At 37.6% G+C, this 14,742-nt stretch overlaps 1 long non-coding RNA gene across 1 annotated transcript in view; it reads left to right on the top strand.

Annotated features, from left to right (window-relative positions):
- The window catches only part of LOC137751588 (uncharacterized), a 90,961-nt gene that overhangs the window by 5,741 nt on the left and 70,478 nt on the right, over nucleotides 1–14,742 (top strand). The gene's annotated exons all lie outside the window — the stretch shown is intronic.

Below are 14,742 nucleotides of genomic sequence, written 5' to 3'. Positions count from 1 at the left end.
GGCATTTGGTAATCCAGAAGATCCAGTTGCTTGTGGTGTGTGTACTCTCCCCTAAGGCCTAAGTAGGAGTTATTATTTAGAATGTATAAATAATGTTCCTGGCATTTTCCAGTATTTATTTCAGTTGCCTCATTATACAAGGCAGTGTGAATTTCAGCTGGGGAGGAAGCTACCTTCTTATGGTGGTTCCTAGATTCCCTTCTCTGGAAAGCCTGTGGATTTCAAAGGAATCCATGGTTTAGGTCTCAGCCTTCAGTTTATTCATCTGGAAAATGAAGGATTTTGACTAGGTGGCCTTTACGATTCATCTCTATGATCCTTTTCTTTTGTTAAAAAATTATGCTCTTCAGATACTCCAATATTACTTTCTTATAAAGTGCTTTCTCTCCTGGTTTTTGATTAAAGTTTTTGACTGATGTATCCATTTACAAACCTCCCCCTCTTCCTGAGTCATTTATCTCATTTCCTAGGCTGGTTGTATGACTCCACATAGTGAAACAGCTTCCTGTGTGCACAAGGAGACTGTGACTACAGATGTGCTAATCAGTTTTTAATAACGTGGAGGTTGATTATTGTGCTTTGTAGGTTATTCATGATGCTTTTCCTTTTTCTTTTTTTCTTGCTTACCGTTAAACTTCTTTGAGAATTGGAAGAAAGGGTAGAGAATGAGCAGAGTGTAGATTATTTTACTATTTGTTAGTTGTTCTGGAAAAATTTCTTGTAGGTAAGAAGACAGAAGCTATATTTTAAAATGTTTATAAAATATTTATATTTATAAAGTCATGTCTGGGAATGAAAGATGATGGTGGATTGGCTTTATTTGTATCTTTTCTGGCCTGAGACCTAGAACTGATGATGTTCTTTGATTATTATAATTATAGAAAAGTTTTAAAGAAAGCTTCAAAGTTAACTCCCTCAAATAATAAAATTGGGGCAATTTTGTGTTTCATAGTTTGGTGTTGCTTCAGAGAAAGCTAGTCAGAGAATTTCAGTACAAGGAAGGTAAAGTACAGGCATACCTCGGAGAGACTGTGGGTTTGGTTCTAGACCACTGCAATAAAGTGAATACTGCAATAAATCAAGTCACATGAAGTTTTTGGCTTCCCAATGCATATAAAAGTTATGTTTAGACAATACTTTAGTCTATTAAGTGTGCAATAGCATTATGTCTAAAAAAACAGTGTGCATACCTTAATTAAAAACACTTTCTTGCTAAAAAATGCTAGCCATCATCTGATAACTCAGGTTTGCCACAAACTTTTCAATTGGTAAAAAACAGAATCTGCAAAGCACGATAGAGCAAAGCACAATAAAACAAGGTATTCCTATAGAATAAAATATAATAACATTGCTGGCATGTTTAGTAATTATCATTCGGAGAATGAGTCTTGGTGATTTCTGGCCTGATTACCTGGGGACAGATTCCCCAAGGGATCATCATCTCATCTGAAAAATGGGCTAACATTATTTCTCAGTTTTAGAGTTCTATGAGTGGGAGATAAGTTATTCAGACACGCGTTTGTAAAGAACTCTTAAGAAGATCTTCTTTTTTCCCCATCAGATTCTCTAAGACCTCTGTGACTCTCTACCCCTCCCCTACCAGGTTGAGAACCTAGTGTACTGTAGAAGAGGGAGATAATGAAGGGAGTAACTGGTGAAGATTTTATGGAAGAATAACTTGGCCTTTGAGCCTGCATAGAATTTGAATAGATGGGAGGAGGAAGAGGGTCATTCCAGTAGATGGTAGCGATATGAATAAAGACACGTAGCCAGTATTTATGGAGCAAGTACAATGTATCAGGAAATGATTATTTTTATAAATCTTCACAGTGGGCCTAGGAGGTAGATATTACCAGTATCCTCATTTTACAGATGAGAAGACTGAAGGTCATAAGGGTTAAGTGAATTGCCCAAAGTCATGCAGTCAGTACATGGTAGAACCAGGATCTGCATCTTTGCAGTCTAATTCCAACCCAGCTACGTAAGCACTACCCCATAGAGCTTCCTCTCTCTGGTCCATTAGCAGTTTGCTTGTCTAGGATAGATGATTTGTGTTGTAAGAAATAAGCTAGGTAAGAAGTAAGCTAATAAGCTTGGGTAGATAAGTAGAGCAGTACCAAATGTGGAGCACTTTTAGGATCAAGAGGAAGAATTTGGATTATTTTTCAGTTTTTTAAAAATTGAGATATAGTTAATGTACAATATTATATAAGTTACAAGTATACAGCATAGTGATTCACAATTTGTAAAGGTTATACTCCAGTTATGGTTATTCTAAAATATTGGCCATCTTCCCTGTGTTGTACCATATATCCTTGTAGCTTATTTATTTTATACGTAATAGTTTGCACCTCTAAATTCCATACCCCTATCTTGTCCCTCCCCTGGTCCCTCTCTATGTGTGTGAGTCTGTTTCCTTTTTGTTATATCCACTAGTTTGTTTTATTTTTTAGATTCCACGTGTGAGTGATATCACACATTATTTGTCTTTGTCTGACTTTTTTCACTAAGCATAATACCCTCCAAGTCTATCCATGTTGTTGCAAATAGCAACATTTCATTCTTTTTGTGGCTAAGTAATATTCCATTGTGTGTGTGTGTGTGTGTGTGTGTATATATTACATCTTCTTTGTACATTCATCTGTTGATGGACACTTAGCTTGCTTCCATATCTTGACAATGGTAAATAATGCTGCTCTGAACATTGGAGTGCATGTATTTTTTCAAATTAGTGTTTTCATTTTTTTCGGAGATTTTATCAGGAGTGGAATTGCTGGGTCATATGGTAGTTCTATTTTAGTTTTTTGAGAAACCACCATATTGTTTTCCACAGTGACTGCATCAATTTACATTCCCACGAACAGTGTACAAGAGTTCCCTTTTCTCCACATCCTCACCAACATTGTTATTTGTGGTCTTTTTGATGATAGCCATTCTGACAGGTGTGATGTGACATCTCACTGAGGTTTTAATTTGCATTTCTTTGATGATTAACAGTGTTGAGAATCTTTTCATGTGCCTGTTGGCCATCTGTATGTTTTCTTTGGAAAAATGTCTATTCAGGTCTTCTGCCCATTTTTTAATTGGGTTGGGTTTTTTTTTTCTTTTCTCTGATGTTGGGTTGTATGAGCTGTTTATATATATATATGTATATATAATTGTTTTAACATCTTTATTGGAGTATAATTGCTTTACAATGGTGTGTTAGTTTCTGCTTTATAACAAAGTGAATCAGCTGTATGTATACATATATCCCCATATCTCCTCCCTCTTGCGTCTCCCTCCCACCCTCCCTATCCCACCCCTCTAGGTGGTCACAAAGCACCGAGCTGATCTCCCTGTGCTATGCGGCTGCTTCCCACTAGCTATCTGTTTTACATTTGGTAGTGTATATATGTCCATGCCACTCTCTCACTTCATCCCAGCTTACCTTTCCCCCTCCCCGTGTCCTCAAGTCCATTCTCTACGTGTGCGTCTTTATTCCTGCCCTGCCCCTAGGTTCTTCAGAACCATTTTTTTTTTTTTTTTTTTTTTTAGATTCCATATATATATGTGTTAGCATACGGTATTTGTTTTTCTCTTTCTGACTTACTTTACTCTGTATGACAGACTCTAGGTCTATCCACCTCACTACACATAACTCAATTCCATTTCTTTTTATGGCTGAGTAATATTCCATAGTATATATGTGCCACATCTTCTTTATCCATTCATCTGTCAGTGGACACTTAGGTTGCTTCCATGTCCTGGCTATTGAAAATAGAGCTGCAATGAACATTGTGGTATATGACTCTTTTTGAATTATGGTTTTCTCAGGGTATATGCCCAGTAGTGGGATTGCTGGGTCATATGGTAGTTCTATTTTTAGTTTTTTAAGGAACCGCCATACTGTTCTCCATAGTGGCTGTGTCAGTTTACATTCCAACCAACAGTGCAAGAGAGTTCCCTTTTCTCCACACCCTCTCCAGCATTTATTGTTTGTAGATTTTTTTGATGATGGCCATTCTGACAGGTGTGAAGTGATACCTCATTGTAGTTTTGATTTGCATTTCTCTAATGATTAGTGATGTTGAGCATCCTTTCATGTGTTTGTTGGCAATCTGTATATCCTCTTTGGAGAAATGTCCATTTAGGTATTCTGCCCATTTTTGGACTGGGCTGTTTGTTTTTTTAGTATTGAGCTGCATGAGCTGCTTGTAAATTTTGGAGATTAATCCTTTGTCAGTTGCTTCGTTTGCAAATATTTTCTCCCATGTTTATATATTTTGGATATTAACCCCTTATTCAGTCATATCATTAGCAAATATTTTCTCCCATTCAGTGGGTTGTCTATTTGTTTTGTCAATGATTTCCTTTGCAGTGCAAAAGCTTTTAAGTCTAATTAGGTTCCATTTGTTTATTTTTCATTTCATTTCCTTTGCTTTAGGAGACAGATCCAAAAAAATATTGCTACAGTTTATGTCAAAGAGTGTTCTGCCTATGTTTTCTTCTGTGAGTTTCATGGTTTCCAGTCTTACATTTAGGTCTTTAATCCATTTTGAGTTTATTTTTGTATATGGTGTAAGAAACTGTTCTAATTTCATTCTTTTGCATGTAACTGTCCAGTTTTCCCAGCACCACTTATTGAAGAGACTGCCTTTTCTCCATTGTATATTCTTGCCTCCTTTGTCATAGATTAATTGACCATAAGTGTGTGGGTTTATTTTGGGGCTCTCTCTTCTGTTCCATTGATCTTTGTGTCTGTTTTTGTGCCAGTACCATACTTTTTTGATTATAGGAAGAATTTGGATTTGATGCCAGAGGTAATACGGAGCCATGGAGGATTTTAGACCAGTGAAGACATAACCAAAATAGAATTTCTTAATTATATTTTTAAATCTTCCATGTTCTTACTGATATTCTGTCTTCTTGACCTATCAGTTAGTGAGATGTGTGTTGAAATCTTCTATCTTGATTATAGATTTATCAATGTGTAATTCTACCAAATTTCCATTCTATGTTTTGATGTTATGTTATAAAAGAGCATGGACATTTAGCATTACTAAATTCTCCTGATGAATTTTTTTTATCCTTTTATCACAACATAGTGACCATCTTTATCCTGAATAATGCTTTCAACAGTACTATAGCTCTGTTACCATTTTTGGTTAGTATTTGTCTGATTTATCTTTTTCCATTTTTTATTTCCAAACTCCATGTGTCCTTTTGCCTTAGATATGTTCCTTGTAAACAGTATATAGCTGGATTTTGTTGGTGGTTTGTTTTTTTACATCAAATCTGACAGTCTGTGACTTTTCATCAGTACATTTAGACTAATTAATATATTGTGAGTACTGCTATATTGTATTTATTATCTTATTTTATGCTTTCTATTTACATGGTATTTTCTATACCTATTTTTCTCTGCTCCTGTATTGATTGATTAGCTTGATTTAGTTTTCTTTCCTTTTTTTAAAAATTAAGACATAGTTAACATGTTATATTAGTTTTAGGTGTATAACATAATGATCCAGTAGTTGTATATATCATGAAATGATCAGCACAATAAATCTAGTTAACATTTGTCACCACACATACAGTTTTTTTCCTTCTGATAAGAACTTTCAAGATACCCTCTCTTAGCAACTTTCAAATATGCAATACGGTATTAACTATAGTCACCATGCTGTACATTACACCTGTTGGACTTATTTATTTTATAACTAGAAGTTTATACTTTTGACCATCCTCACCCATTTTACCCACCCTCCCCACTCCCCACCTGTGGCAGCTACCTGTCTGTTCTCTGTGTCTGTGAGTTTTGGGGTTTTTTGTTAATTTTTTTTTTTTTTTTTAAGATTCCACATATAAGTGAGGTCATATGGTATTTGTCTTCCTATGTCTGACTTATTTTACTTAGCAGTGCCCTCAAGCTCCATCCATGTTGTTCCATATGGCAAAATTTCATTCTTTTTGTGGCTGAATAATATTCCATTGTATATATATATATATATACACCACATTTTAAAAATCAATTTATCCATTGATGGACACTAGGTTGTTTTCTTATCGTGGCTAATGTAAATAATGCTGCAGTGAACATGAGGGTACAAATAATCTTTTCAAGTTAGGGTTTCGTTTCCTTTGGATAAATACCCGGAAGTGGAATTGCTGGGTCATACGGTAGTTCTATTTTTAGTTTTTTGAGGAAACTTCATACTGTCTTCCATAGTGGCCGTGACAATTTACATTCCCACGAATAGTGCACAAGGGTTCCCTTTTCTCCACATCCTCACTGACACTTGTTATTTTTTGTCTTTTTGATAATAGATATTCTAACAGGTGTGAAGTGATATCTCATTGTGGTTGTGATTTGCATTTCCCTGAGGACTGTAGATATCTTATTCCTAGTTTTCAGAGGAATCCTTCTATAACGTTTTATAATAAGAATGATGCCCTGTATAGGGTAATTAACTCTATACTCAACTCCTGATTTGCAGATATCTTTTCTAATGAGTTAGTGTTGAATATTATCAAAACTTTTCTGTATCAATTAAAATTATCATAAAGGTTTTTCCCTTTTAATATGTTAATATGGTAAATTATGTTTATATATTTCACAAATTTCACATTCTGGGATAAACCTGCTTGATCACGATGTGTTATCTTTTTCTGTACTGCTAGATTTGGTTTGCTAACATTTTGTTTACATTTTTGCCTCTGTTCATGGGTGAGGTGGGCCTGTTACTTTTCCTCTTTGTTACTATCCTTGTCTGGTTTAGATATCAATGCTACAGTAACATTACTGGCTAAACTGGGGAGTATTCCTCTTTTTCTCATCTCTGGTAGTGTTTGTATAAGATTGGAACACCTGATTACTTGAAAGTTTTGTAGAATTCACGTATAAAATCATGTAGGTTTAGTATTTTCTTTGTGAGTAGATTTTAAAGTTCTGATTTCATTTTATGAGATGGAGTCATTTGACTTCTCAAAACAGTTTTGGTAAGATACATATTTCTAGAAATTTGTCTATTTCTTCTAATTTTTCAGATTTATTGGCGTAAAATTTTCATAATAGTCTCTCAGAAAATTCTCCTCTTTATCGGAAGTTATGCCTATCACTTCACTCCTAATATTATTTTGTCTATTCTCTTTTTTTTCTTGATCAATCTTACCAGAGGATTTTCTATTTAATTCGTTTTTGCAGAGATGTAGTTTTTAACTTGATACTCTCCATTGTATCTTTATTTTCCATCTTATTAACTTCTGCTTTTTTATTCATCTTCCTTCAACTTAGATATTGTTATTCTTTAAAAAAAACTTCTGTAGTTCAACTTAAGTTCCTAATTTTCAGACTTTGTTTTTTATATGTAAGTATTTAAAGCTGTACGTTTCCCTTCAAGTAGTAACTTTCACCACTTCTCACAAAACTTATGGTACTTTGATTTTCACTCAGTTCTCTGTATTTTCCTGGAATAAATATTTTTTAAAGCTTTTTTTAAAAAATTAAATTATTTTATTTTATTTATTTTTGGCTGTGTTGGGTCTTTGTTGCTGTGCACGAGCTTTCTCTAGTTGCGGCGAGCGGGGGCTACTCTTCATTGCGGTGTGCAGGCTTCTCATTGCAGTGGCTTTTCTTGTTGCGGAGCATGGGCTCTAGGCATGCAGGCTTTGGTAGTTGTGGCTCGCAGTCTCAGTAGTTGTGGCTCGCGGGCTTAGTTGCTCTGCAGCATGTGGGATCTTCCCAGACCAGGGCTTGAACCCATGTCCCCTGCATTGGCAGGCAGATTCTTAACCACTGCACCACCAGGGAAGCCCTATAGCTGGACTTTAAAAAAGTCTCTTTTAACTGGCATGCTTAATTCATTAACATTCAATGGAATTTAGAATATATTTGGGTTTGTTTTAACTGTCTTCAGGTTTTTGGGGTTTTCTGGTCCTTTTTTTTTCCTCTCTCTTTCTCTGAATAGTTTGTTTTTATTCTTTAATTCTTTTTTTTTCTAATTGTTTAGAAGTTAGACACTATTTTTTTTCTTTTCAAGGTTGAATCTGGATTTTTTCCATTTATATTTAACTTCATGAAGTCTAAGGTTAATCAGTATCTTAACACTCCCTGCCAAATAATAGAAGGTTGTGAACTTTGATCATCCTCCATCAAATTATTTACTATTCTTGGCCAGTATTTTGGTTGTATCTTTTTAAAACTCCTAAATTAGACATTATTTTAGTTATAGATAATATGTTTAAATTTACCAATTTGTTTAGATGTTTACAAATATCTCTGCTCATTTTTCCTTCTTGTCTCTTAAAATTCTTTTAGGGTCATTTTCTGTCTTCCTGCAGTATATTCTTGTAAGATTCGTTCATTAAGTTTTCCTGATAGCAAACTCTTACAGTTTTTGTTTATCTGAAAATGTCCTAATTAATGAAAGATAGTTTAGTTGAATATGCAGGTCTAGATTGATAGTCACCTACTGTCAGTACTTTGAAGATATTATTCACCCTTTTGGTTTCCATTCCTGCTCTTGAGAAGTGGGCTGTCTTTCGTATTACATAAACATAATACCTCCATGTATTTTGATATAACTATATATTTTACTAGATTTATGGAACACCACTGTTTCTTATATTTTATCATAATTTCCTCAGAAAAAGTGCATAGGTGGTATACTGGAATACCACCTATGGCATTCCATATGGTATGGTGGTATACTGGTATTCGGAATGAATTTTTGGCCAACCCTATAACTTCCGAGTTCTTTTATGTTTGAAAATGCTCTTCTTTGACCTCTTTTGTGGTTTGTTCACTGCTGGGCCCACTCTCTGCTCCTTTAAAAATATTCATGTCAAGACATACTACGCCGGAGCCATGATAGCAAGTAATTCACAGGTTTGTTACTCACTCAGGTGTAGGCAAAGTGAGGGAAGTCTCAGAGGGAGGGGACTCACCAATGAGAGGACTCTCCAGCTTCCATATAGATGATGTTCTGGACAGGCATAGAATTCTTGGAGCACAATTCTTTTCTTTCAAAATCACTAAATAGTAACTCATGATGAAACATATTTCTTCCCTTTAAATAAATCTACCCAAGAGTTGTCATTACATTTATTGTTTTATAACAGCCCTTTTTTTTAAAAAAATTTTTTATTTATTTAATTATTTATTTTTTGGGCTGTGCTGGGTCTTCGTTTCTGTGCGAGGGCATCCTCTAGCTGTGGCAAGCAGGGGCCACTCTTCATCGCGGTGCGCGGGCCTCTCACTGTCGCGGCCTCTCCTGTTGCGGAGCACAGGCTCCAGACGCGCAGGCTCAGTAGTTGTGGCTCACGGGCCCAGTTGCTCCGCGGCATGTGGGATCTTCCCAGACCAGGGCTCGAACCCGTGTCCCCTGCATTGGCAGGCGGATTCTCAACCACTGCGCCACCAGGGAAGCCCCTGTCGTTACATTTTAATTAAAGTTCTCCTTAGGTTTTCTCCCCCGTTAAATCTGCCTCAATAGGAGCCACCCGTTCAGATATGGTCTGTAAACGCTTTGCCTGCTCATGTCAGCTGGTGGGGTTGGATCCCATATGGAGCAGGATTTGGGGTCTCTCTGAGCAGCATGATTCTCAATTCTGGGGAGGTTCAGGGTCTCTAGCTCTGGTTCCCCTTCAGGCAATCTTAGCACTGTACCAGGCTTGGCTGGAGAAGCCAGTTTTCTCTGCAGTGGCTGAGTCCGCCTGGAGTTGTAAACAACATTCCAGAGGTATGCATCCTCCACTGGCTGCTTGGCTCAATTTTCTTGGGAACCAGATGTCTCAGATGGGTGTGGGATTGCCTCTGTCTGTAACAGTGGGCCACCCACCATACACATACACACATCCACACACCTCTTTCTCCATTAGCTGTTTATTTTGCTTATTAAATGATATGGAATGAAGTATGACTCATGGACATATTCATAATCCAGCCCAAATCTACCTTCCTGGTCCCCTTGCCTGCTGCTTCTCCACACACAAAGTGCTTCGTAAGTGCTGAATTATTCTTCTGTTTCCTGAACACATGATATACTTTCTCATTTCCAGATCTTCTAGCAGAAAGTGGGAGAAATAAGAATCAGTGTATTAGAAACATAGACCCAGGCTGACATCACTCCAGAATCTGTCTGCCAACACCGCATTTTTAAAATGAATAAGGAAACTGAATCTGGTTCAGGGTCATATAGCTTGTTTTAGTCAATATTAGGATATGGTGGGGTATGACGCTTGACAGGAAGCAGTGAGACGGAAAGAAGAGTGTTGACAGGGAAGCCCTGCCAGTGAGATACAGGAGGAGAGGCCAGGTTCTTCCGAGAGTTGTGTGTTCATTTGTTCATTTAGCGCATCTCAGTCTGAACTTCACCAGATGAATTAGGAGGTAACAAAATAGAAATGGGTGAGGAACATTTTAAATAGCAGCTTCATCAAAGATCAGAAATGTGAAAGTGCATGATGTGTTTGGGAAAACAGAACAGTTCAGAGTTGCTGAGACATTTGGAGGGCTAGCAGGAAATGAGGCTGTGGCGATCAGGTGGGCCAGATTGTGGAGGGGTTTGCATATCACACTTTGTTCTGTATTCAACCAACATTTACTGAAGACCTCCTATGTGCCAGGAGCCGTGCCAGCACTGGGGATAGATGAGTGAGAGAGACAGTGTTCCTGCTCTCCAGGAGCTACAGGCATTAAGGAGCTGATGGAATGGAGTGATTTAAGCCTGTAGATTGATGGAAAGTTCAGTCTAGTGGCAGTCAAGGGCAAAGGGACTGGAAACAAGGATTCCAGATAGGTAGGAAACTGCCTTAGTTCAAGGGAGAAATGATGCAAGCCTGGACTTTGGAGAGTGATGGCAGCTGGTAGAGCAGAGGTAATAGAGAGGCATGCACGGGCCAGGGAAAAGGTCAAGGAGGCAGGACCTGGAGAGGGGAGAATGCCAATAGCCTCTAGCTGCATCCATCCTTGTCTGGTCTAAAAATGCTGATGATGTTTCTACGTCTTGGCTCTTATTTCTGCCTCTTATGGGTTCTTGGCGAGAGAGAGTCTAACCGCCCATCTTGCTCCCCATGGCTTGAAGCATTGCGTCTGTATTTCCAGTAAACACAGGATGTTGTTAGCCAGGTTCGAGTTCACAGTCCACTAGTTCATCATAATTGACTTACTGGAAATGCTCCTGTGGAGGAATTCAGTTATTTTCTTAGTTTTTACTAGAGCAGTTGGAGATCCCTTTGAGGAAATTCTGTGAATTATCTTACAGATATGTGAATTATCTTATATAACTGTTATAAAAAGAATTGCTAAATGAGGCAATTTAGCAATTGTGAATTATCTTATATAATTGTTATAAAAAGAATTGCTAAATGAGGAAATATTGTATAATTCTATGTATAAATATATATAGTTTGAAATATTTAGGGACTATTAGTTTTTGTTGTCTTCATCATCTTTTAATAGCTATAAAATAAAGGGGACATGGCAATTGCCATTTTAACAAAGGATGTTTTACCAAATATCCTTTCCCTTTTCTTTCCCTCCTCTTGGCATCTTGTTGAAATCTGTTTTCTCATAATATGCAACAAAAGGATTTATTCCCTTGGCAACATATTTAATAACACGATTTAGCAGACACTATCGATACCTTGCAAATCGTAATTTCTTCTAAGCAAATAAGTGTTGAGAACATTTTGTTACATTATATTTTTCTCCCTGTTTACGACTCCCAGGTTAGCCATATACATAAACTGCACACTGCAGCTCTTCTACCAAGCCTCCAGGACAGCTTCTCGTGTGCGCAGCAGGCTTGGAAATGGACATATGATAGGATACTTTATTTTTCTCCTTTTCTGGTTTGCATCGATTATGAATCAACAGACACTTGGTGACTGCCTAATGCAACAGAACAAAAAGACAACAGGTTGCCTGCATTATAGGGACTGTTACTCTAATTGAAAGGACAAAATGCCACCATGGGAAGGCATATAAAAAGTGTGGCAGGGTTTCCCAGACACTGTAATGTACCCCTGGCACATGTATTTGCTCCCTTCCCATCATACTCCATACTGGTCCCAATATTTTTCATGACCACCTGCTTCCTACTTACGTGTAGAAAAAGAATGGAAATCATCTACCTCACAATTTTGGGAATAAGATCCAATGCCTCCCAGGAGGAAACAAGATCTGAATGAAGTACCATCTAAATAAAGTGGAAGATAAAAGTTTGAAAGGGTAGCTTAATATTTATGTAGTCCTTGTTGACTGGTTTAGTAGTAACCAGTGGAAAATTAAAAAATGATATAACTTACAAACTTGCTGCCTGCCAAGAGTCATCAGCTCATGAGTTTAATTAGGAAAAGTGAATGTTTCCTTATTTGATGCTACCGCTCCTTCCTGTTTACATTCAGAGAAGAGGAGTGACTTCCCCAGGGAACCTGTCCTCCAACTACTGTCTTTGACTGGGGCCTCCCCTGTGCTCTCCTCCCACCAGCACCAGAGTCCAGGCCAGAGCGGGTGCTTAGGACGGTGCCAATGAGTCATCAGAGTTGGCACTTTCTGACTCTGCATCATTTGCCTTTCCCACTGCTGGGTCCTGTCCTCTTTGGGTTACAAGTGTCAGGTCTGAGCCCATTTCAGAGATGTTATAGGCCAGCGACCTCAGTCTCAGGCTCTCTCATAAGCACATAACTGTGGTTCCTTATGATCTCTAATTCCTGTTCTGGATTCTCAGTCTCCGTGCACTATTGCTGAATTCAGGTGCACCTGTCAATCCAACTTAATAGTGTTTTGTACCAAAGAATTATAAAAATATAATATGATACCACTTTAGAATTGAGACAAATGAAAGTGACAACTATAATTTAAAGCAAACCTTTTGTCAAGCAGAGCCGAAGTCAGAAATGCATAGAATTTTGGAAAATAAAACCTAGAGAAACCACAAATTTGGGTTTTATGATTTAAAAATGACCTAAGTACTTTCTAAAGATTCTCTAATATCAGATTCACCGTAGCATAATGAGTCAAGTGGCTTTTTCTTTTTCTTTTTTGATATAGGAGATTGAAAGTGTAGCTCCAGGATCTCGAACCTATAAGAACAATTGATCTAGGTAGGAATGGTAACTCCAATACCCAAAAGGGTCAGGCAGGAAATGTACATGAGTGAAGCCCATAGCTGCCACACATTCTGACAAACTATCTGAAGAGATCTTTGGATTTATGGCTTCCCTGGTCCAGACATTTCTAATATCTTACTTAATTACTATAGGTTAATCTGGGCCTAAAATAATTACTCAAGAAACCTGTTAAGTGTGTTTGCACAATCTCCTGGAACTTGCATTAACCTGAAAGGTACCTGGCTAATCCTTTCAAGTGTCTGCTGTGTTTGTTTCTCTGAGTAACCAATTACTTGGTAAGGACTTTCCAGTTCATCAGACTATAGCATAGTCGCATATGCTCTTAAACTTCAACAGCAAGCGAAAAATAGTAAAGGAAAAAAATTGAGATTACAGACAACTGAAAAACTATGATGGGAATACAGGATTCTAAATGTTGACACCAGAGAATCAGGCATGGCTGAGAAACAGCAACATCTGTCCTGAAGCATCATGCTTATTTGGACCAAAGTTGTTATAACTCATAGCAAGAGAGATACATGGCAAAGGTGGATGATGAAGGTTGCTATGGAGATGATGCAGGAAATGATTCAGAATATTGCCCAGAAATTTATTTTATTGAATATTGATAAATCCCATGCAACATGTGTCAGGCTATTATACAATGAATTGGATATCAGGGATTCCTAGTGACTGTCCTTAGGCTATGCCCATCATGTGTAACCCACATATGAAAGCGGAAATTTCCAAATGACACTCCATGCCACAGAGTTACACACAGAGTGAGTGGTTTTCAGATTTGAGTGTGCATGTGAATCACTAAGTGTGCTAATTACAAAAGTCAGCTTTATTCTGATTCAGGGGATCTGCAGACCATATTTTGAGACACGATGCTTTAAAAATGAAGGAATGGAAAGCATTACAGAGGTTTTGACTTGTTTTCTTGATAACTGGTCTTGTTCACACTCTTTGGAAGCCATTCCTTCAGCAACAAAATGTTAGAACTCCTTGAAGGAAAAAAAACCATGTTTTATCATTGTCCAGAGCCGTTTTTTCATATATTTATGATGACTCCAAAGTTTATCCTCCTAACCCAGAACTTTTTTGAACTCCAAGTGTGTATATCCAGCTGTCTGCTGGACACCTGTACTTGAATGTATAGTATACTTCTCCCACCTCACACAGCAACTAAAATGCTCCCTCTGAGCCTCGTTCACCTACAGCTTTTCCTATTTCAGTTAATGGCAACACCATTCTTCCAGTTACCCAGGCCAAAAACTTGGAGTCATCCAAGAAGTCATTTTCTTTTTTCCATATCCCATATCCAATTGGCTCACAAATCCCGCCCCCTACCTTCAAAGTATATGAAGAATCTGGTCATTTTCCCTACCCCTTGCTACATCCTGGTCCAAGGGTTTAACCATTTCTTCCCTGAATTACTGCGGATCTCCTTACTGGTCTCCTTGCTTTCATTCTTGTTCCCTTATAATCTGTTCTCAACACAGCACTCAGAGTGTTCTTCTAAAATAAAAACCATGTCCTGTCCTTCTTCTTTCCTGAGCCCCATGTCACTCAGAATAAGAGCCAGAAAACTTGAGTTTGACCTGCAGGGCTCGAGATCTCCCTGACCTTTTCTTACACCTCCCT

The sequence above is a fragment of the Eschrichtius robustus genome, chromosome 17 (assembly GCF_028021215.1).
Source record: "Eschrichtius robustus isolate mEscRob2 chromosome 17, mEscRob2.pri, whole genome shotgun sequence".
NCBI classification, from domain to species: Eukaryota; Metazoa; Chordata; class Mammalia; order Artiodactyla; family Eschrichtiidae; genus Eschrichtius; species Eschrichtius robustus.
Note: the sequence above shows the minus strand (reverse complement) of the source record. Positions and strands in the feature narration are given on the sequence as shown.